This window comes from Eptatretus burgeri, chromosome 14, assembly GCF_056783735.1.
Source record: "Eptatretus burgeri isolate ZD-2024b chromosome 14, Ebu_testis_v1, whole genome shotgun sequence".
In the NCBI taxonomy this organism is placed as follows: Eukaryota; Metazoa; Chordata; class Myxini; order Myxiniformes; family Myxinidae; genus Eptatretus; species Eptatretus burgeri.
Genome location: NC_140974.1, coordinates 57,597,575 through 57,622,087, shown reverse-complemented (window position 1 = coordinate 57,622,087; position 24,513 = coordinate 57,597,575). Strand labels below are relative to the sequence as shown.

The following is a 24,513-nucleotide window of genomic DNA, read 5'->3' as shown; positions in this document are numbered from 1 at the left end:
TCAGGCCTTTTTTATTTGTATGTAAAGTCAGGGCTCACAGAACGGATTGGGATACAACAAGACAAAAGGAAAGAGAGAGACAGAGACAGAGACAGAGACAGAGACAGAGACAGAGACAGAGACAGAGACAGAGACAGAGACAGAGACAGAGAGAGAGAGAGAGAGAGAGAGAGAGAGAGAGAGAGAGAGAGAGAGAGAGAGAGAGAGAGAGAGACAGACACCAACAGGAAAGCCAAAGGCCAATACAGACAAAGGGAGGCAAACAATGGGTGTGGGGAGAAATGGGGGAGCAGGAGAGGACGTATGGGGTGGACAAGATGGATACAGAAGGAAACTCTCAGGAGGGAAAACTGGAAATTTGGGAGGAGGAGGGATTGGGGTTGGTTAATGAGGGGAGAGAGGATCATGGTTTTTGATTGGGGATGATCTGAGATGGTGATGAACAGCTGTTTTGAAGACCTGGAGGGATAAATCAGATTGAAGAGTATGTGAAGCTGGTTGAATAAAAGGAAGAATTTGATATCAACTGCAATGTTAGATTATATATGACCTTGCTTATACATAATTGGAAGCAAGATAATTGGCCTGTAGTTAAAATGATCCATTTTTGCACCACGTTTGTGTATTGCAGTGATGTTGACCAACTTCCAGGCAGACGGAAACCTACCCAGAAAGAATGATCGAGTGTACAGAGGAGAAAGAGGATCAGCAAGAGCAGCAGAGCAGGTTCTTAGGCCACATGTGCCGACGCCACCTGGGTCTGTCACACAATCGGAGTCGGGGGTTTGCCAGAAGCCTTTCCACCTTCTTAATTGGGAAAGACAGTATCCAGAAGTAGCTGGGTATGAGAAGGTAGGGTAGGTGTAGGAAGTGAAAGGCTTGGTACACAAGATTTGGAAGCAAACACATAATTGAGGAATTCACCATTCTCATGAGCAGTCAGTTGTGGTGCCATTTGAAGTGAGGGAAAGGATGGAGGGGGAGCATATACCAGATACACTTGATAAGTCGCTACCAGGTCTTTGAAGGAGACAGGTTTCAGAGTTGAGCTTTGAGGTTGACCAGATGTTTTCTGGCTTCCTTTTCAGTGGACACACGCTTGCACCGAGATTTGTGGAATGGTCTGAGGTTGCCTTCTGTAAGAGAAGGCAAGTTGTTTGATGGAAACTGCCTCAACACAGCATTCTGTGTACTGGGAGCGAGAGGATAGGTATGATAACTGCAGACGATATGGTATAAATCTGTACACAAGGGAAAGCAAGCCAGTGCGGAATTATTCCCAGGCAGTATTCATGTCACAAAAGGTGGAAATGAAGGACCAGTCTTAAGATGGGAAGGCAGCTTGCAAGTCGCTGTCAGTCAACTTGAGTGAACTGCCAGACACTGTGGTGCCGAAGCAGCTCTCTGAAGATAGTCAAAGAGATAGGTACTCCAACACACAAGCACATGATCAGATTAACCCATTTGTAGCAGAAGAGAAACAGGTGACATTGGTAGGAAAATTCGTTATTCCCAAGTCCAGAAGGAAGGACGCATCATTGGGAGAAATCCGGGTAAGAAAGTTCATCGATTGGGTGAGACCGATGGAGTCACAGAAAGCCTTTGCTGCCACATGGCATTACTGGTTGAAGAGGTACCAACACCAATTCAATTGGCATGATGGCAGTTGAAATCACTGCAGATGAGGAAGAGAGGCTTGGAATGGGTGGTAATAAATTGGTCCATGTTGGCAGAGAGGGAGATATAAATGGAGTCATCCCTGTTCGGAGGACAGGACAGCGCACGCACGCACACAGTAGTTACAGAGTGAAATGCACAGCCAATGATACTCCTGGAGGTTGGGAGGGGTAAAGGTAGTTCACAGACTGGGAAATGGAGTTCCTGATACAAACTGCAACTCTGCCACCGGAACGGGGTTCAGGCCTGTGGAACCATTGAAGACAATACTCAGTTTTCCCCCCTCTCTTTCTACTGTTCCTTTCATTCTGTCACAACCTGATTAGTTCTACGTTCGAGCTCCCCACGAGCCTCGACATTGTATCCAAAAAAAGGAAGATTGTGTTTTCAATAAATGATAAAATTTTGAGAATCAATTTTTCAAATGAAACACAAGTGAAATTTCAAGATTTAAACACTAATAATGGTATCATTCATCTCTATTTCACTTTATATTCACTGTGGCATCACCCACCGTTTTGGCCTTTAAATGTAAATTGAAGTTGAAGCAGAAAAGTGAAAACCAGACCCTAAAAGTTGTCACCATAAAGAAAGATGCGATGTGTGCTCACAATCACACAAAACTGGACATTATTATGAATCACACAAAACATTAATCAATACCCTGCCTGATAGCGTCAATAAAATATCCGTATCTGTAGATGGACGTGCAGATCACTTCCAACTGGTGCTGTGGTCTCGAGATCATCCAAGAGATGCTTTTTGTCTTTTGGAATCAAATGGAGCAATACATTCTAAAATGCTAAACACTACACACACACACGGACGGACGCACAGCCGGATGGACAACCCAAAAAACATGATGCCTCTGGCGTCTTCGGCAATGGTGGCATTAAAAAACAAGAAAGTCCCATTCAATGTCCAAAATGATGTCATTCAAATTCACGGCGTCTTTGCAAGGTTCATGAGGAATACTGTTCTGAGATTAATAAGAAATATTTGTTTGTACCACAAGCCCCTCACTCTGACCATTTTAACCATAACTGTCAATTCTTTCAAAAAAAGAAAATAAAAAAAAAAGAAGTCAATTTAACGTTTTAATCATCCATCTATTCTCGATGTTCATGATAATTATAAGGTAACCGGAGATAAATCAGCAATAATTTTACGGATGAGGTCCAGGGGGTAAAACGGAGAAATGACGAGAAGAGTTATTTCATAATTGTGTTGGCATAAGTGTGGTGCAATTCCCGTAATGTTAAAAGTGTCAAGCACTGTTTAGAAAGCTTGTGACCCGCCCACCCACGTGTATGTGTGGAAGCCCTGCCTTACCCCCCTCCGGACATTCTTGAATCTCCCTTGTTGTCTATCTGTCCTTTTATGGCAATTTCCCAGACTAACGTCCAATGAGCAGGGCACGATTGCAGAGTGAGTGCAGGCCACCAAGCAGGCTAAAAACGTGCCCTTTATATGGACATCTGTCTGACTGCGTTGGCCAATGGACACGCCCCACCGCGCACTTCAATGGGCCCTGTGGGGATTATGAAAGCACAGACAAAATACGTGCTCGCCCCTTTTTCTTTGGTTGGTTTCTTACGCTGCTGCTGGTCTTCGTCTCAGTCTTCAGGCTGCTGCTGTGTGCACTGTTTCTGGTTGTGAGGTCTTTGGTTGCTGAGCTTGAGTGATTTTGTGGTGGCTGCAGGCTCCTGGCACAGCTGATAGTTGAGTTCCAGTGAGTCCTGGAGAGAGGCACATGAGGAGAGACCCACAGCAAACTGCTGCACAGCAAAGTGGGTCCAGAGCCCGGATGGGGTTGAGAAGCAAGCCCACATAGAAGACAGACCCACACCACGTGTGAGAGCAATGCCATGCAACAGATTGTCTTGTCAAAACCCTTCTGAGTCCCCTGTTTCCCCCGAATGAATGTGTTATGGTGTAATTGTAAAGACCATTGTAGTTTCGGGGCACATTGTCGTAATGTATATATTTCATCATGATCACCCCTGAGCGACTGTGCTTTCTCCTCCCCCCCCCCCCACTCCCCTTTTTATCTGTGAATAAAGCCCTGTTTGATGAAGACTTGTGTGATCATCAGACACGGTTTCCATAGCACATCGGAAATTGGCTTCGTAAGCTGTTAAAGGGTCACATGAGATCCACCCTTGCGTGTTGACGCTGATTGCCAACGGTTATCTCGCTCGGCTATCTTGGCAGCAATTCTGCCAAGGTCGTTTCATTCAGAAACACCGATTAATCCCAAATTAACCCCGAAGACACAGACATTTTCTCGTCCCTTACCCAACAGGCGGAGGTGTTGGTGGTCAAAGACCATAACAATATATTAACCTGAAACTACCTTTACAAGATGGTGCTTGTGAATGGTGATGTAATGTGAGTGTCAAAGTTTAAAAAAGGTTACATAGTAAACCTTTGTTTTGGATATTTAAGAGATTTGCACAATAAGCTTCTCATAATGTAGCAAGTTTAAACACAGAATTGTGCTCTGGTGTCTCTTTTATGGACAATAAAATCACTAATAACGTCACAAATTCGTACACATAAAAACAACAACACACTCATCCTCTTTCACCACTAAATATAAAAAAAACTATCCTATTGCACACTATTGTAAAAATAGCACCGCAAAGCAGGAATAACCCCTCAGCCCCTTGACGCAAACCAATTTCAAGATAGTGGCCACATTGAAAATCGCAGCGTGCCCATTTTCGAAAGGAACCTTCCTCTACTCAACCCCAACACACCCAGCAAAAATGGATTTAATCGGACAAGGCATTCTCCTCAAAATTGACGGAAACCAATTTCAAGATGGCTGCCCTAGCCGCCATATTGGATATCGGATTGTGCTGTATATCGAAAGGAACCTTCCTCTAACCACCCCCATTATACCGCCATGAAAATAAAATCAATCTGTCAAGCTGTTCTCAAGTTATTGTCCGGAAACCAAATTCAAGATGGCTGCCCTAGCCGCCATATTGGATATCGCAGCACGCCCATTTTCGAAAGGAACCTTCCTCTACTCAACCCCAACACACCCTGCACAAATGGATTTAATCGGACAAGGCGTTCTCCTTGAAATCGACGGAAACCAATTTCAAGATGGCTGCCATGGAGGCCAATTGAAAATCACAGCATGCCCATTTTCGAAAGGAACCTTCCTCTACTCAACCCCAAAATACCCTACAAAAATGGATTTAATCGGACAAGGCGTTCTCAAAATTGACGGAAACCAAATTCAAGATGGCTGCCCTAGCCGCCATATTGGATATCGCAGCATGCCCATTTTCGAAAGGAACCTTCCTCTACTCAACCCCAACACACCCTGCACAAATGGATTTAATCGGACAAGGCGTTCTCCTCAAAATTGACGGAAACCAATTTCAAGATGGCTGCCCTTGCCGCCATATTGGATATCGGATTGTGCTGTATATCGAAAGGAACGTTCCTCTAACCACCCCCATTATACCGCCATGAAAATAAAATCAATCTGTTAAGCCGTTCTCAAGTTATTGTCCAGAAACCAAATTCAAGATGGCTGCCCTAGCCGCCATATTGGATATCGCAGCGCGCCCATTTTGGAAAGGAACCTTCCTCTACTCAACCCCAACACACCCTGCACAAATAGATTTAATCGGACAAGGCGTTCTCCTAGAAATCGACGGAAACCAATTTCAAGATGGCTGCCATGGAGGCCACATTGAAAATCGCAGCGTGCCCATTTTCAAAAGGAACCTTCCTCTACTCAACCCCAAAGGTCAGGGTCAGGTATGGGAGCATGTGCCAGAACAGCGCGTCGCTGCGTCCACTTTCCGCCGGTACTCCAGGGGCCTCCGTCTGGCCATCCCCCAGGCAGATGCCAGGCCCATCCCCATCTCCTTGAGATGATGGTCAACCTGCTGCAACCATGAGGCACGTGGTCGGCCCACTGGCCTCCTCCACTCATGAGACTCCCTCGCTGAGAGAATCTGGTAAGCAGGATCAGCGTCAGGAAAACGAGCCACATGTCCATACAGCCGCAACTGACGCTCACGGACTATGCAGGTAACAAATCTCATCCGAGTCTCTCTCAGCAACCGCTCGTTGGATACAAAATCCGACCAGCGATAGCCAAGGATTCTCCGAAGAGACCTGGTACCAAAGGAATTAAGTCTCCATCTCAGATCCTTGGTCAGAGTCCAAGTCTCGCACCCATAGAGCAAGACTGGAAGTACCAAGGACCTGAAGACTCGGACTTTCGTCCTCCCGCACAGGTACCGGCAGCGCCACACCCCATGATCCAGTGAATCCATGACTCCCCAGGCCCGACCCGGACGTCTATTGACCTCTGACTCGCAGCCAGCAGAGACATGAATATCACTGCCAAGGTAAGTGAATCTCTCCACGACCTCAACATCCTCACCACAAACAGACACAGACAGGACAGCAGCATCCAAGATGTCACCGAAAGCCTGGATCTTAGTTTTGACCCAAGAAACCCGTAATCCCAGCGGCTCCGACTCCTCATTCAAAAATACCCCAAAATACCCTACAAAAATGGATTTAATCGGACAAGGCGTTCTCGAAATTGACGGAAGCCCGCCCAGACAACGCCTATGACGACAATACCCCTTAGCCAATTCGGGCTGAGGGGTACAAATGAAACATCCTATTGCACCACTATAAGAAAGACAATATCCCCCTTCCGCCACATGGCGGGGGATAAAAAAACTATCCTAGGTGGTCAAAAACAAGGCCGTTCAAAGGGGGAAGGGGAGAAAACTATCCTCGGCTGTCATTCTTAGCCATTCGATTCCTCTACAGGATACTTTTACTCGTTTTTGTGTTTTTGTTCCTCTCCTCCTCGTGTATGTCCATCATCCCCGACACCCTTTGTGAATCTGCTGCCCTTTTCCGTTCAGGCCCTCCATGATCCTTGGCCTTTGTATCGAAAAAAATAATCCCACATACAAGACGTGCCTGTCCGTTGTTTATTCATGACCTTGTAATTCATATTAAAGTAAATGTATGTCTCTCAATGCCCTTGTAAGGTAAGGTAAAATTACACCAATGTCTACGAATGTCTTTGTTCTGCCTTAGATCAGTATCAAAATATATAAAAAATTAAGCATTGTGCCGCAGGATGGCTATGATGAAGGTTCAGAATGTGATGTAGAAAGAGTCATTGCACATACTCCATGGAGAGAACAAGAGTAAGACACATGATAAATACTTTGTTTTCTACCAGCTATTCTCCAACACTGTTGACTGCCTCAAGCACTTAAAGCAAGCAGTACTTAAACCACCTCGTGTCATTCCCAATTCTGTCCCATGATCTTTATCACCTCCATTAACAATTCCCAGCCCAACAATCTTACTTGCTTGTTTCAGTGTTTACTCCGTTCCTCCTTTCCTGTTCATTCATTCCCTTGATGCTCTTCCATAAGCCCCCCTCTTGCAAATAAAAATAAATAAAAATTCAAATAATGGATGGAGGTGGTGAATGAATCAGAAAACGCTCCTTATGGAAAGGTTACATATTGTTGTAGAATTCCAGCCAGTCAGCGTGCGAACGACCGCGTCAAACCAATAGCGGTCGCTTCGCCCACCGAACGGACAATCCAGTCGTGACTTTCTGGAACAATGCCAGAAACCAGTCACGGGTGGGTGTATAATCCCACCACGGCCCAGTCCGTATTCTGTCCGCGCGAAATAGCGTCAATCGCCGAATATCGATATACCTAAGTACCCGCGCGGGTAACCTACCGAGGGACCGTACCTCGGCGAAGACCTGCTTGGACACGAACCGTTTAAGCGGTCCGTTCCGTTCTGGGATAACCGAGCGGGTATTATCGCCAGACCTCGCCGGACCCGATCACTTTACCGGCTATTTAAAAACCAACTATATTCCGAGTGCAAGATGGGGCAGTTCAATGAGGGAATGGACGCAACGAACAGGTTTACATTCACACAAGGACATTTATTATAATAAAGCACGTATGCAATTAAACAAGACAAAACACGTATGCACCTATACAAGCAACAAAAGCACGACAAAAGAACTACAACCGTCTACTTCTTATGTACAGTCACTTGCACTTAACAGCAGTTCCTACTTATTAGACGGGCCCACGGACACGCGCGCGCGCGCGCGCACACACACACACACACACACACACACACACACACACACACACACACACACACACACACACACCCAAGAAATAGTGGCAGAGGCCTTTAATAACCAGCTCCAGCTCGGAGGACAGGTGAGCTGAAACCCAGAACCTATCTCGAACCTCTCCACCTCGTGTGGTCTTCAAGTTGTTCGGACCCGGGCTCCAGCGAGAGCGAGCTAAATCCAATCGCCGAGCCGCGATCCTTCCCGAGCTCCCGCGAATCCTCCTGCGCTTCTCAACACGTGCTGGTGAGATGAGGAGCCAAGCCTTCCCGTCGATGCGTCGCTTCCCCGAGGAACCACCTCCCGCACTTCTCAACACGTGCTGGTGAGACGAGGTGCCGATCCTTCCTGTCGATGCGTCGCTTCCCCGAGGAACCACCTCCACGAAGAGGTCAATGAGTCGCACCAAGCCGGGAACCAAAATGGAGAACAAAGAGCTCTACGAACCAAGAAGAAGAAGAAGCCACCACTCGCAGCTCGAGCCGAGCGACCGGCTTAACTTCCGTCCAAGCAGGGCAGCTTGAAGCAAAAAGCTCTCCCGAGCCAAGCAGATGCCGAAGCTCACGGAACTGTCAAAGCAAAGAGCCTCCAAAAAGCCTCCTCCCGAGTCAGGCTTCAGCCGAAGCTCACTGAGCCAGCTGAAGCAAAAAGCTTCCGCAGGCCTCAACCCTAAACCAAGCCAAACAGGACCCGAAGGTCTGCTGAACGACTACTCCTTGCCGAAGCAAAAAGCTAACTGCCCAAGAACAAAGAAAGGATCCCGGCCTTATCCTTCTCTCACCCTTCACCCGATCGCGGCGTGACTCATGTCCTCATGCTCCATCCCCCCGCTCAACCACCGGTGGGAGGAAGTTGTTCACATCATGAGTCATGGGACGGCAGGGTGGTTCTTGCTCTTCGCAGAAGAGGGGGAGGGATGTCTCCATTGTTCGTTCCCTAACTATTAAATTGATCCGCAGCGCATCTAATCGATTTCTGAACATTTAAACAATGGAAGGTGAGCTATCACTGGAACAAGCACTTATCGACATAGCTGACTAAAGGAACCTGTATGTTGTGTGCAATCGAATTCCAAATTCGTAACAATATATACTGCACTGTATCTGGGTGTGCTCTGGCTTTCAAAAGGAATTAGCCACTGTGGCTAATCCAGGTTTAGAATGATTAGCCACAGGAGAAAGGAAATAGCCACATATTTTATTCAAAAGTTTTTTTATTAGCAATATGAAATAATAAGTTAATTTTAAGGTGGATGTGTGAGTTTGATGGGTGAGGTTGGTTGGATGAGTGAGTTGGATTGTTCAGATTGGTTGGATGAGTGAGTTTGACGTGTGAGATTGGTTGAATGAACGACCATCAGGGGAGGTGGTGATTGTGAGGGATGGTGGTGTGTGTGTGTGTGTGTGTGTGTGTGTGTGTGTGTGTGTGTGTGTGTGTGTGTGTGTGTGTGTGTGTGTGTGTGTGTGTGTGTGTGTGTGTGTGTGTGTGTGTGTGTGTGTGGGGGGGGTATGGTCAATGTGCCTTTAGTAGGTGGTAGTGGGGGATGGGGGTGGTTGTGGACCAGGATTGGACCAACCTCATGCCAGTCAAACTCACTCATCCAACCAATCTCACACATCAAACTCACTCATCCAACCAATCTCACCAATCAACTTCACTCATCCAACCAACCAAAGTCACCCATCAAACTCACTCATCCAAACAAACTCTCTCATCCAAACAAACTCGTCCTACTACAGGTACTACTACTGATTGTGTCAAAACTCACCTGGCAACCACTGACCCAACGAGGCATGTAGCGCCGAGTAGCGCCGAATAATGCCGAATCATTCCGGAAAATTTTTTATATTTTTTTTAACAAATAAAATTTTGAGACGAGAATCATGGGAATCATGCGTAATTTCGATCGATAATTATTTTTACTAGAAACGAGTTTAAAACTACTAAAGTTAGTATATATAAGCTTGTACGAAATCACACGTGATTCCCGTAATCAAAACATGCAAAATGGCGGCCGTCTCAACGAAGGTTAAATTCTGTGCTAAAATCACCCAAAATTCATCTAAAACTGGCAAAAAAAAACCCACTCAAACATGGATTAGCCACAGTGGCTAATGGGTGGTTTAAAATATTAGCCACAGGTAAGGGGGATTCGCCCTGTGGCGACGTGGCGAGCGGCAGCGCACACCCAGTGTATTACATACAATCCTCACTATAATTAATGCAGCAGTGTTTGTGTGAATTTGCTTGTGTTTGTTTGTCGTGCTACTCCTCTTATAGTTCTGACAGTTACATCCAGACTTGCTACGTAAGATCAGCACAACCCCAATTAATGTCGAGGAATGTTTTTATCATTACAGGTGGTCTTGGGGGTGGCGACGGGGAGGAGAGGGGGACACAATTTTTCTGTGTAAATGTGTATCGCATAGCACCGCCTACAGGTGAGGGAGGTGATTACAAGTTACACCATTTACAGCACAGTATTCCTGTCCCCACATTATCCAGTGCAGTGAGGTGTTTTGAATTACAAGCAGTCGGTATGCTTTTGCTTCATGCACATAACTCGGGTTTTGTTTTTGGCCTCTACAGATCAGTCAGTTGCCTATACACCACCCAAATAAAGGCATGCGTCAGAAGAACATGTTGCGTGCTTGGAACAAGATCGCCCGTCGGGTGGGTACTCTGCGAATATATAATATACAAAAAGGCTTGCACTTCAACCCCATCCATGTACAGTTGCTCTCATTGAGGAAGACAAAGAAGAAGGCTCATTTTGCCAACAGCTTGTCATCATAAAGATCGTCCATAAGCTACGTCCGTCACTCATTTAATTTCTTCCCGATATGTATTTTATACAAATGAGGCACCCTACCCATAGTGTGGAGTTCCTGCTGTTCCTCACAGTTCTACACTATGATACAAAACTTAAACAAACATTTGAAAAATAATAGACATGCTAAAGCTTTTCGGTTCGCTCTAATCAGGGAAAAATGCGAACAGAATGAAGCAGTAACTAATTATATATATATATATATATATATATATATATATATATATATATATATATATATATATATATATATATACATACATATATACATATATATATATACATATATACATATATATATATATATACATATACATATATACATATACATATACATATATATATATATATACATATATATATACATATATACATATATATATACATATACATACATACATACATACATGAATTTATATATATATATATTGTTACGAATTTCGCCCGCCCGGTGTGCGATCGGCCACCTAACTCGAATCGCGATGCGTCGCCCACCGGAACGGACAATTCAGTCGTGACCCTCTTGGAACTATCGCCAATGAGCTAGTCACGGGTGGGGGTTTAACCTCACCACAACCCAGTTCGCATTCTACCCGCGCGAAATAGGGTGAATCGCCGAAAGTCGATATACCTAAGTTCTCGCACGGGTAACCTACCGAGGGGTTGTACCACACCACAGGTCGACTCTGGACACGAACCGCTTAAGCGGCTCGTTCCTGCTACAGGGATAACTGAGCAGAGTTATCGTCGACTTTGACGGTTCAGATTGGTTAACGGGTGTTTTAAACCCACTATCAATCCCTTACGTGATGCAAGATGGAGATTCAACAAAGGAAAGGACGAAGCGAAACGGGAGAACAGTTCAACAAGCAAGCACTTTATTTCACACATGTAAGCAGGCAAATAGGAACAAAGGAAAGCACTACGACCGAATAAAAGGCAATTATTTACAGCACAATCACTTATACTGGTTTTACTTGTCGGACTGGCGCCACAAACACACATACAAAAGCCTGAAAAGAAAAGAAAAGAAGTGACTTCCCTCATGGACCGTCGAGTCCTCTTCTCCTACTACCGTCAACGCGGTCGCGCCTGGTTCCGGCCTCCCATGCGGCCGGCGAACCCTCTCCGGCACCCCTAGTCCGGACGCGCAGGTCCACCACAGGCTACACTGCGGTGCCTCCCGTCCGCATCTCCACCAACAGGCCGCGCCGGGCCACGAGCGCGGGAACGAGAGAGAAGGAAGGGAGCGCTTTGGAGAGTGAGACCCAAGGAGAGAGACCGAGCCATTTTGGAGAGAGAGCTGGTGCCTTTTTCGGAGAGAGCGACAGCCAACATGAGCCACGATCAGAGAGAGAGGCTGAGCCTCGCGTCCGTTTGCCTTTTGTAAGGCGGGGCTCCGCCATTTGCCGCGCGGGGCTCCGCCCTGTTCGACGCTCCACCTCCTTTCGAGGCGTTTCCAGAAGGCTCTCGAAGGGGGGCGTGCCCCAACTCCGACCGCCTCACGCCGGGCCTCCACCAATGGGGAGGGAGCTGCCATGCCCCCCTTCGGGTGCCAGCCTTCGCACCGCAGAGGGGTGCGCAAACCCGCGCACTAGCGCAGGTTTCTCTTTTGCCGTTGTCGTTGGTTGGTTTGAGGTTGTTGGATCCAAAATAACGATAGAGAAAGAAAAATGGCTCACTCAAAGCGTCGCAGCCCGCATGAATCACACATACTCCCCCTAAACAACGGGTGTGGGCTAACTACACATGAACTTATCGATATATCTAACCTGAGGACCCTTTATGGTGTATTGCGAATTTCCACAGCCGTAACACTACCCCTCCCCTTTTTACAGAGTAGTCCCGACTCGTCGAATTTTCGTGTGCCATCATGTGTAGTTCTCCCCTAGTACGTTTTACCTTCGGATCTCTGAGTGCGACATTCAGTGTATACGTGTCCCCAAAATAAATAACCTACGGGCTGAGTAACTAACTAAACAAACCCACTCATTTAGACGACTTAAATAAATTGCTGGCGCTAAGACATACATGCCGGGGGCGCACTCATATTTACAGCACATCTTCACCTTAACTTACAAATTTTACACTATTCCATGGCCCAGGATCGATGGACTCTGCAAAGAGAAAAGTTAGCAGGGAGCCAGGCTGCTTACACGCAGTCTCTGGCTCAAGTAATGCAGGTGACAGGGAATGTGGCTGGCTGCTCAAACGCAGTCCAGGACCCTCCCCCTTTGAAATGAACGCAGTGAACCACAACGGTGCATGGGCTGCACAAACGCAGTCTCTGTGCCAGCTCAAGTGGCACACGCAATGAACGCAACGGATGAATGGATGGATGGATGGACGCAAACACGGTGCACGGGCTGCCACTGCAGGCCCGTGTTGTAGCTGCCAACAGGGCAGTCCTCGCAAACTGCATGACGATCCTGGCGCACATGGCAATGAACAAGGGGCGGGGCAAATCAAAACAGAACGGGGGCTGGTAAACGTGGGCAGTAGGCATGGCATGGCAAAGGTGGTCAGGCAAACACAGCCTGCAGAACAAGGCCGCTGCAGGCAAACACAGCCGGCAGACGATCCGACTGGCACAGGGCTTGAAGAACAGCTGCAGACGATCCGGACGGTACAGGCCTCGCAGCAAAACACAGCCAGCAGATGAAGTTGGCCGGCCTCTCGCCGTGCAGTGCAGGTTGGTGGAGGGAGTGCGGTGGTGCTGGCCACTTGGAAGGCGGGCTCGGACCTACCTACTGTCTCCCTCCCAACCAATCGCCTTTGCCTGTCTCTGTCCATACCCACCCCCTTAATTTGTCAAAACCCAATTTAGCACCAACTTATTTTTTTGGTTTTTATTTTTATTTTCACTTCCCTTCTAGAAATCGTCCCCAAACCCCTTTATCGTCTTTGTTCGGCTAACCTATCGTGTCACCTAGCCTACTCCCACCCCTACGTTCCCTTCCTGGAGGGGAATAAGGGAGAGCTTGCGTCCTGTGTCGAGGCCCAACTCAAGCCTCAGGATGGCCTCCCCAGACTTCAGCGATCTTTAACCCAAAGTGGGTCCAGCGGCCCACAACGGGAGCGAAGGGATGGATGGTGTGGAGGGGTACACTTCCTATCTACCCTAACCATTAACTCTTAAACTACCCCGGGGCTTTCACCAAGCGCCTCTCGCTTAATCTACTGGTTCTATCAACCCAGATTCCCGTCGCCTGTGTTGGTGTCCTCACAATTTCGGGCCATGCCCCCAATTTTCTTCCCGTGCCCTCACACGGTCTCACGGCTGGGACGCGTGGCTCCCTTGGCAAGAACTACCCTCTGCCGATTCCCCTACGATGGCACCCCCGGGCACTACACTGCCTCCGAGCCTACCAGCTCCCGAAACACCGGGGAGTGCCCTCCATGGCGACTCCCCTGAAACACTCACGTGGCAGGCTGGCTTCCCGGGCCCCTTTCCGAGGGTCGCCCATGCCCACGCACTGCCCACGCGGCCTATGGCGCCCCGGGCCCCCGCAACATGCGGGCGCACCTGTGCCCACTACGCTACCCCCCCCTGGGCCCTTGGCCTACCACGGCCGACTAGCCCTGTGCCCGGGGTACCCACTCAGCGATACTCACCTTTCGCAGCCACGCTCCCAGCCCGTCAACAGGGCTCCTGCACCCCTCCAAGCGGGTTTCGAGCCTACTTTCCCACCAACAACAAAACGACCTCCATTTCGTAAATTTGACTAACCCACTAACTCACCTTATTCTGACCCCGGGGTCCCTTGGGTGGGAATTACTCATCCCCCCAATCACTCATCGCACCATGCATTCCCCATTCACTCCATACATACAGACCCGCTGGCCTCACTCACTCAACATGTACATTTCCCTTTCCACAACTCACAAGTCACACATCGCTGAATCCTGCCATTCTGCTCACTGCATCCCCTAACTAACTCATGCTCCCACGTCGTCCCTTAAACTAGTAGCACGTTCCATTTAACACTACGTAGCTAAGCTACGTCCCCTCTACACACTCAGTCTGTCACTGTCCTCAAAATCCTCTGTTCGCAGGGGGGATTTCATCCCTCCCTACTGGGCTCATGAACTCGTAGCAAGGCTCTGCGAGACTTGCGCCTCTGCAGGAGCAGATGTTCCAGCACCGGCTCCTCCGGCAAGACATATCCATGAGGGCATAAGGTCACCCTTGTAAGGTCTCAGGCGGTCCGTGTGGACTATCCGGGGAAGGGCCCGTGGTCCCATTTTAATTTTCAGGACCACGTCATTGATTTGCGCCAGGACGACCCCCGGGCCCTGCTAAGGTGAGGTGAGCTTTGGGCATCTGCCCTTCCTCCGCCGGGGGTTGAAGAACCAAATCTTCGCCCCCGGTGGGTACTCGCTCACCTAGCTCCAGTGGTCGTACCTGCGCTTCATCTTTATGCCCGCCTGTTGGAGCTGGTGGCGTGCAAAGGCATGGACCTTCTACATGCCTTCCTCCAACCAACGGGCATAGCCCTCCCCCGGGGGCCTATCAAGACGCTCAGGCGTCGGACCGCACAACATATCGACGGGGCTTCTCAGCTCCCGTCCATACATCAACAGCGCCGGACTACAAGCGGTAGACCTGTGCTGGGACGCGCGATAGGCCATCAGGAGGTACGGGAGATGTTCGTCCCAGTCCTCCTGGTTAGCGGCAGTGAAGAGGGCCAATTGTTGTACCAGGGTCCCATTGAACCTCTCCACCATGCCATCTGACTGTGGTCTCAGGGGCATTGTCCGTGTCTTCCGAATTTCCAGGTGCCTGCACATCTCTTTTAGTAATTCGCTCTCAAAATTTCGTCCCTGGTCCGTGTGCAGCTCCTGCGGAATCCCATACCGACACGCAAATCCTTCCACGAAGGCCTTTGCCATGACCCCAACTTCCTGGATGGGAAGGGCAAAGGCCTCCAGCCATTTGGTGAAATAGTCCATAATCACGAGGATGTAATTATTACCTTGGCGAATGGGGGGCAGTGGTCCCAAAATATCCATGGCCACTCGATCAAGGAGGGCCCCAACCTGATGTAGTTGGAGTGGGGCCCTCATCCTCTGTGAAGGTCCCTTTTTGGCAGTACAGGCATCGCATGCTCGACAATCATTGCTACTCATCGCTAACAGCTCGACACCAGTTCTGTACATCGCGCCCCATGTTAACCCAATAGAACCACCGGCGGACCTGAGATTTTGTTTTGGTCCTGCCCAAATGGCCGCCGGCATGCACCTGTTTCAAAATTTGGGTCTTAAACCCATCAGGGACTATCACCAGCCAAGAAGTTTGTTCTGAAGGAATCTCCACCCACTTGCGATACAAGATGTTATCCCTCATTTCTAGGGTCCTCCACTGAGCCCAGTATGCCTTGGTTCGCGCTCCGAGTGGGGCGATCTCCTCCCCACTGGGCCTCCTGTTTTCCTGGACTCACTTGTACACGGGCCCTATCACAGGGTCTTCCCGCTGGGCCGTGCTCCACGCCAATCCGCCAAATTCCTCCCCCTCAGTTAGTGGCAAAGTTGGGCCTACCACCCGGGCCGCACGGGCTGGGAGTTTCGGGGAGGTGTCCGCCAATTGGTCCCTCTCCTCATGCCTCGTGCAATATCTGCAGTTTTCTCCCAGACAGGGGCGTCGAGAGAGCGCACCGGCATTCCCATGAGCCTTGCCGGCTCTATGGGCCACATTAAAATCGTACTGCTGCAACTTTTCCAACCACCTTGCAATCTGGCCATCCGGTTCCTTGAACCGTAAGAGCCATTGCAAGGAGGAATGGTCAGTTCGAACCAAAAATTTCCTCCCGTACAAGTACGGGTGGAAATGGCTCACCGCAGACAGCATAGCCAATAGCTCCTTGCGAGTAACGCAATAATTTCGTTCGGGCCTACTCATGGCCTGACTGTAATACGCGATCACTCTTTCCACGCCCCCCTGTGTCTGAGACGAGACTGCTCCCAATCCTTCCTGGCTTGCATCCGTGTCCAGGGTATACATCCCGTCGTCGGTGGGGTACGCTAAAACGGGTGTGGATTTCAAACACCCCTTTAATTTGAGGAAGGCCTCCTGGCAATCCCCTGTCCAATTAAATCTCAACCCCTTCTCCGTCAACCGGTGAAGGGGCCTGGCTATCTCCGCAAAGTTTGCCACGAAGCGCCGGTAGTAGGAGCAAAGTCCCAAAAAGCCCCCGTACCTGTTTGACAGTTGTAGGTACGGGCCACTCCTCTACCGCTGTAATTTTTCCGGGGTCGGTCTTCACCCCCTCGCGGCCTATGACGTGTCTGAGTTAGGCCACCTCTGTTGCGAACAAAGTGCATTTCTCCAGGCTCAATTTTAGCCCTGCCTGCCTGAGGCGCCCAAACACCTGGTCCAAATTGGCTATTTCCTGGGTGAATGTTTTAGCGTGTACCAGGATGTCATCCAGATACACCAGGCATGATTGCCATGGCATGCCACCGAGAACACGCTCCATCAATCTCTCAAAGGTGGCGGGGGCGTTACACAAACCAAACGGCATCGCAGTGAACTGATACAGTCCCTTCCCTGTGGAAAATGCCGTTTTCTCCTTCCCCGGCTTATCCATCTCCACCTGCCAATACCCACTCTTGAGGTCCAAACTTGAAAACCATTTAGAGCCTGAAACGGCGTTGAGGGTATCGTCAATTCTAGGCAGGGGATAGGAGTCTTTGAGTGTCACATTGTTCAGCTGGCGATAGTCCACGCAGAAACGCGTGGTCCCATCCTTCTTTTTGACCAGCACAACCGGTGACATCCAACCGGGCGTAGTGGCGTGCGCCTGTAATCCGGCTACTCGGAGGCTTGGGTTGGAGGATTGCTTGAAGACGGGAGCTCTGCACTGGGCCGCGCTAAGAGAGGGTGTAGGGCAGCCCGGAATCATGGCGAAACCCAATCCTTATCCCTGTGTCGTAAGAGGCGACCAGGGTTGCGTCAGGAAGGGCATCCGGCGTAAAACCTATGCCAAATCAGTATGCGGATCATAACGGATAATCCGCTGTGGCGACCCCTAACAGGAGTAGCCGAAAGACGAACAACCACCGGTGACATCCAAGGACTTCCCGAGGGCTCAATGACACCTGCATTGAGCATCTTTTCAACCTGTTCATCAGCCTCCTCTCGCTTGCTCCATGGGAGCCTGCGAGCAGGCTGACGGACAGGCCGGGCCCCATCGGTGTGGATATGATGTTGCATCAGGCCCGTACGTCCAATATCCTCGGGTGACAAGGAGAAGATTCCCATGTGTCGGTCGACCAGTTTGTCTAAGGCCTCCCGCTGGGCATCCTCCAAATCTACACTACTCCGATTTACCATCTCGCAAATGGGACCGGGCCAATTCCTAATAAAGTCTGGAGACTCCCTCTTGGGCCGGTCTGGCTCGACGTTATCGTCCCTCAGCTCTGTGACCTCTATCACTGGGGTGCAATCTGCTACCTTTGTGCCCCGCCTGATAGTGCGTGGTTCCGTGCTAACGTTTATTACCCGAACGGGCACAACAGGCCCGTCGGTATTTACCAGGGTGCGGCCCACGACTAAACCTGGGGTTGATTGCCCTGCCGGTAGTTCCGCCAGGCCGCAGGAGCCCTGCCACGTTGGGTGTGCTCGCCACCTAGTCGGAGCCACCACCTCGGCACCCGGGGGAATGACCACGGAGTCGGGAGCCTCCAGCTCCACTCTCTCATCCGGGCTCACGCCCCCTAACGGTAATTCCTCACCACCCAACTGCATGACCCCCCGGCCCAAGTCGATCTTACAACCACCGGCTGTTATCACATCCAACCCTATTAGACATGGGTCGCACACCTTCGCCACTCAAACCTCTATCCTCGTTTTCACAGTGCCCAATTTAAAGGACACGAAACCACGTCCTATGATGGGGGCCGTTGCCCCGGTAGCTAGCTGCAAACTATGGTTTTGCAGACGGTGGATCTCATCCCAACCGTCTACACTTGAATCAAGAACCACAGGGCTGATGATCGTGGCGCTTGCTCCTGTGTCCACAACGGCGTCTACCCCTACGCCGACAATTTTGCACCGAACTGTTAAGCTACCATTTCCAATTTGGCCACAATTGATGACCTGTCGCAGTTCTGAGGGCTCTTCTCCGTCTGAGTCTGCCGAACACGGCCCTACATGTTCGGCACTTCTTAGTTTCCCGGGGACTGGTGGGGGTGATGGCTGGGCCTGGCTATCCCTATTGGCCCGGGGCGGAGTTGGTGGTCTGGGGGGCCGTGGCTTTTCCCTTCGCGGGGGCATTTCCCTGTGCGGGGCGTTACACTCCCGTTGCAGGTGGTCCCTCGCGCCACAATTATAACACCTCCTCTGGTAAGGTGTTTGCCTCCGGTACGCCGAATTATAGCCCCCTCCGTTCCGAATTGGGGTACCCCCTGATGGCCCATCCCCCGCCCTTCCTGGGCCCGACAGCCTCGGTCCAGATCTTGCCAACCCGTTATCAACCGCGTTCTGGACCATCTTCTCGATGCTGGCCCGGTCGCCCATGGTAGCCACCCTGGCTTCCCTCGCATCGTGGTTCACGGGGCCCACCTGCCGGACTGCCACCGCATGCCGCCCAGCCCCTTCCAACGGCGTTCTGGCTGCCTCCCAGCAGGCGGCAGTATCAGCCGCCTTCTGGAGGTTGTCCGGGCGCCATACGGTCAGCAATGCCCCGGCATCGGTGCCCCCTATCGCTCGGAGAAAATGGTCCAGGGCAATTTCCTCCGGTACTCCGACGGCATGTTGGCGTGCGCGATCCCCACCAAGCGGCGAATGTCGTGTGCCAATTCTCCCAGTGGTTCCTGGGAGCGTCGTTTGCGCCCGTTGAGCTGAGCTTTAACAAGCTCGCTCTGCTGGTCCATGCCAAATCGGGTTTTAGGGCCGAATGGAGATCCTCCAGGGTCACCCCCTTGCTGGGTACCGTGGTCAGGACTTCCAAGGGCGCGCCACACGTGGCCGCCGTGAGCTGTGCCACGCCCTGCACCTCGTTCCAGCCATTGCCTCTGGCCACACACTGGAACTGGGCCATGTACACCCTCAAGTCCGTCTTGCCATCGTACGGGGGTAGCGGCATCCTTGGTCCTTTTGAGGTACCCCCCCCCCACTCCAGTTCCAGAGGGACTCCTGGAGGGGTGTACCTCCCAGATCCCAACGGCGCCTCACTCCCGCAGGGACCGAGCCATTTGCCCGGGGACTCCACCACCCCTGTCCGTGTCTGTCCATGCCCCGCGTCGTCTCGCTTACTCTCCCAAGCCATTGGACTCGCACTCTGCACACCCACCGGAACAGTCAAACTGGGTGCCCGCATTAGGCCAAAAGACCCCGCGGCCTCTACCCTCCCCAAGCTTGGCATGCACACCCCCGCATCGGGCAACCCTCCTACTCCGCCCTGTGACACCGGCCCCACCTGGGCATGATCCGCCTCGAGGGGGCATATCCTCCCCCCCTGTTCCTGAAGGAGGACACCCTGCTTCTCACACTGGGTCTCCACAAACCTCGCCAGCCTCCTCTCCATATCCTCTATTTTCCCTCCATTACTTCGTTTAATTCTTCCCCTATCGTCTCTCACGATAGTTTTCCGAGCTCCTCTTTTACCTGTGCCACCTCCTTATTTGTCTTGGATATTTCCTCCCCCGTCGTCCTAAACTGCTCTTTCGTCATGCCCTCGTGTGTTTCTATTTGTTTCCCTAGTTCCACTGTCTTTCCTTCAGCTCTCCGCTCCATTTCCATTATTATTTCCTCATGTCTCTTTCTACATTCGTTTCCCACGGCCTCTATTCCCTTCTGTGTCTCCGCTTTTACCTCCTGCCGCAGGTTTTCCACTCTCTCCGTCATGTCTTGATGTCTTTTCTCACACTCCTCCTTCATGACTCCCAATCCCTCTCTTATTTTCCCCTGGTCTTTCTTTAATTGTTCTATCGTCGTCATGTTCCTCTTCATTTCCCCCTTTATTTGGTCTTGTCCTTCTTTTACTTTTTTCATTCCTTGTCCTAATTTGTCTATCTCTTGCACAGCCGTTTTTATTTCGTTTGTCATTTCTTCCTTTAGTGCCCCTTGGCCTTTCTGGAGATCCAGCCCCATGCGCTGCATCTCACCCCGCAGTGTTTGTGTATTTCCATCCATCTTTTTATTCAAGCCTTCCATTTCGTTTTTCATTCCGCTTATTGCCTGCAAAATCATGTCGAGTGGACTCGGCTGAGCCTATTCGGCAAGGATCGGGGGGTTTTGGCGGAGAGGGGGAGGGGAGGTGTCATACACCACGGCCGCTGCCGCGCCCATTTCGAACTCTGGGTCCGGTTGGGGGAGAAATTGCTCCTGCACAATAAGCATTTCCTGCTCGGGGCTCTCATCCTGGACCATGGATTCGACATTACCACACATATCTACCCCCCGGCTCCCGTTCGCCTTGAGACTCCATCTTATTTCTCGTAAGAGATTAAAATTTTGCCTGCTCGTAATTTGGGGGGGAACGGGGGGGGGGGGGTTGCTTCGCACACCCCTGGTCCGATCCCCGTAAATTTAGTTGGAGACCGAGGTGGATTTGAATCCCACACTCCTGTACACCAATGTTACGAATTTCGCCCGCCGGCGTGCGATCGGCCACATAACTCGAATCGCGACGCGTCGCCCACCGGAAAGGACAATTCAGTCGTGACCCTCTTGGAACTATCGCCAAGGAGCTAGTCACGGGTGGGGGTTTAACCTCATCACAACCCAGTCCGTATTCTACCCAGGTGAAATAGGGTGAATCGCCAAAAGTCGATATACCTAACTACTCACACGGGTAACCTACCGAGGGGTTGTACCACGCCACAGGTCGACTCCGGACATGAACTGCGAAAGCGGCTCGTTCCATGCTCCAGGGATAACCGAGCGGAGCGCCTCCCGCCCGCGTCTCCACCAACAGGCCGCGCCGGGCCACGAGCGCGGGAACAAGAAAGAAGGAAGGGAGCGCTTTGGAGAGCGAGACCCAAGGAGAGAGACCGAGCCTTTTTGGAGAGAGAGCTGGTGCCTTTTTCGGAGGGAGCTACAGCCAACATGAGCCACAATCAGAGAGAGGCTGAGCCTTGCATCCGTTTGCCTTTTATAAGGCGGGGCTCCGCCCCGTTCGCGGCTCCCGCTCTCGAAGGGGGGCGTGCCCCCACTCCAACCACCTCACGCTGGGCCTCCACCAATGAGGAGGGAGCTGTCCTGCCCCCCTTCCCGTGCCAGCCTTGGCACCGCAGAGGGGTGCGCAAACCCGCACACTAGCGCAGGTTTCTTTTTTGACATTGTCGTTGGTTGGTTTGAGGTTGTTGGATCCAAAATAAGGATAGAGAAAGAAAAATTGCTAACTCAAAGCGTCGCAGCCCGGATGAATCACACATACTCCCCCTAAACAACGGGTGTGGGCTAACTACACATGAACTTATCGATATATCTAACCTGAGAACCCTTTATGGTGTATTGCGAATTTCCACAGCCATAACACACACATATATATATATATATATATATATATATATATATATATATATATATATATATATATATATATATATACATACACACACATACACACACACGACCGGTCGAGAGTTTTACAACACCCCCATTTTTCCAGTTTTTACTGAAATTTGAGCATTTTAATATTTAAATTTACTCTGAAATTAAAGCAGAGAACAAATAAACAAGAAATCATGGAATGGTTTTGTTGAACAAAATTAAATCTAAAATTTTGACTTGTCAAAGTAGTCACCTTTTGCAGATATAACAGCCGAACATACTCGTGCCATTCTTTCTGCAATGGAAATCAAATATTGCTCGGAAAGTTCTTCCCAACACTGTTGCAGAAATTCCCACAAATGTGTTGCACTTGTGGGTTGCTTTGCTTTCACCCTTCTGTCCAGTTAATCCCAAACCAGCTCGATGGGGTTTAAGTCTGGAGACTGTGCTGGCCATTCCATGATTTGAAGCCTACAGTCTTGTTCTTTTCTTCCAAGGTAGTTCTGAGATAGCCTGGAGGTATGTTTTGGGTCGTTATCTTGCTGTTGGATGAACCCCCGACCAACTAGGCGCAGACCAGAGGGTATTGCATGGTGCTGCAAAATGCTGTGGTAGCCCTTTATTTTCAGGGCGCCAGTCACTCTGTGCAAGTTGCGGACTCTGGACCCAGCGAAAGAGCCCCAGATCATCACGCTTCCTCCTCCATGTTTGACAGTTGGTGTTACACACTGAGGAACCATCCTTTCGCCGACTCGACGGCGTACAAAAACCCTGCATGATGAACCGAAGATTTTAAATTTTGATTCATCGGTCCATAAGACCTTCTTCCAGTTTTCAGTAGTCCACTGGCGGTGCTTCATGGCCCAGGCAAGCCTCTTTTTCTTATTTTGCCATCTTAGCAATGGCTTTCTTACTGTTACTCGACCTGTCAAACCTGCAGCTCAAAGTCTTCTATTCACCGTTGAAACCGAGACTTCCTTATTTCGACCAGTGTTAAGCTGTGCTTGAAGCTGCTGTCCTGTGAGCTGCCTATCACGCAAGCTGTTGACTCTCAGAAACTTGTCTTCTGATTGTGTTGTGGCTTTGGGTCTGCCAGACCTCTTCCTGTCAGAGTTTCCTCCAGTTTCCAAGTGCCTTGTGATGGTGTAGGAAACTGTACTCACTGACACCTTGGCTCCTGTGCAATTTCTCTAAAGGAACGACCTACACTTTTAAGGGTTATAATGATCTGTCGGTCTTCCTTTGTTAATTGTCTTTTCCTCGCCATTATGATAGCAATTTACTACTTCCTGCAGTGCAATATTGTCCAAATAATGCTTCAGAGGGTGAAGCAACACAGTCTGTTCCAACACTGCTTTTATACAGACAAACGGTTTGTAACTAATCAACAAAAGTTGGGACACCTGTAGGAATTGTTTGCATCAACTTTCAAGGCTGAATTTACTTCCATTGTTGTAGAACAGCTGCAGTTGCTAACCCATTACTTGTTCCCTGAAATTTACATTATTATTCAGTTTTTGGCAACCTAAACTTTTTTTTTAAACCTCTGGCAGTTTACTGCTCAGCTTTGTACCATTTCAGGTTATTCTCTGGACTTGAACTGCTAAAAATTTCAGTAAAAACTAGAAAAATGGGGGTGTTCTAAAACTTTTGACCGGTAGTGTATATATATATATATATATATATATATATATATATATATATATATATATATATATATATATATATATATATATATATATATATATATGTAGATATTATGGGAATGCCTTCCAGCGGGTAACTTTGCATCAAAGAGCGATAGTTATTTTTCAAATTACATGCATTGAAATACTAAGCTTAAAGGTCCCATGACACTCAAAACTTTCTTGTTATTTATATATTAACTTGACCTTCCTAGTGAAGAAATCACTCACGTTTCTTTTTTTAAATTAAAAATGGGATAATTAGACCAATATTTCAAACATTTCTGGTGCTTTTCACAACTTGCTATGCCCCGCCCCTTAAAAAAGTTGACTTCAGCGAACCGTAGCCTTCACATCATCTCCAGAACGCGACTCACACAGAATGGATTGATTAGACGTCGCGCGCCGTATAAAGTACGTACAAATGCATTGTGCACATTTGTTTGCTATCTCACTGATCGTCTTAATTCCTGTGATTGTTTCGTGGAAAAGAAATTCTGCTTCTGAGCCGTGTATGCACAACAATCACGAGGCAATTATTTATCCCTTTACTACCTTGTCGTAGTCGTGTACAAATCCAATACATGTATGCACAATAAAGGGCTATACCATGTCCACAAAATATTAAATGTGACTGTTGCACCTTTCC

The 24,513-nt window shown here is 49.4% G+C and overlaps 1 protein-coding gene and 1 pseudogene across 1 annotated transcript in view; one reads left to right on the top strand and one right to left on the bottom strand.

The window, feature by feature from the left end:
• LOC147013310 (protein-L-isoaspartate O-methyltransferase domain-containing protein 1-like) overlaps positions 1 to 24,513 on the bottom strand; it is a 48,007-nt gene that overhangs the window by 13,900 nt on the left and 9,594 nt on the right. The window lies entirely within an intron of this gene.
• Positions 17,462 to 17,602, top strand: LOC147013311 (signal recognition particle RNA; annotated as a pseudogene).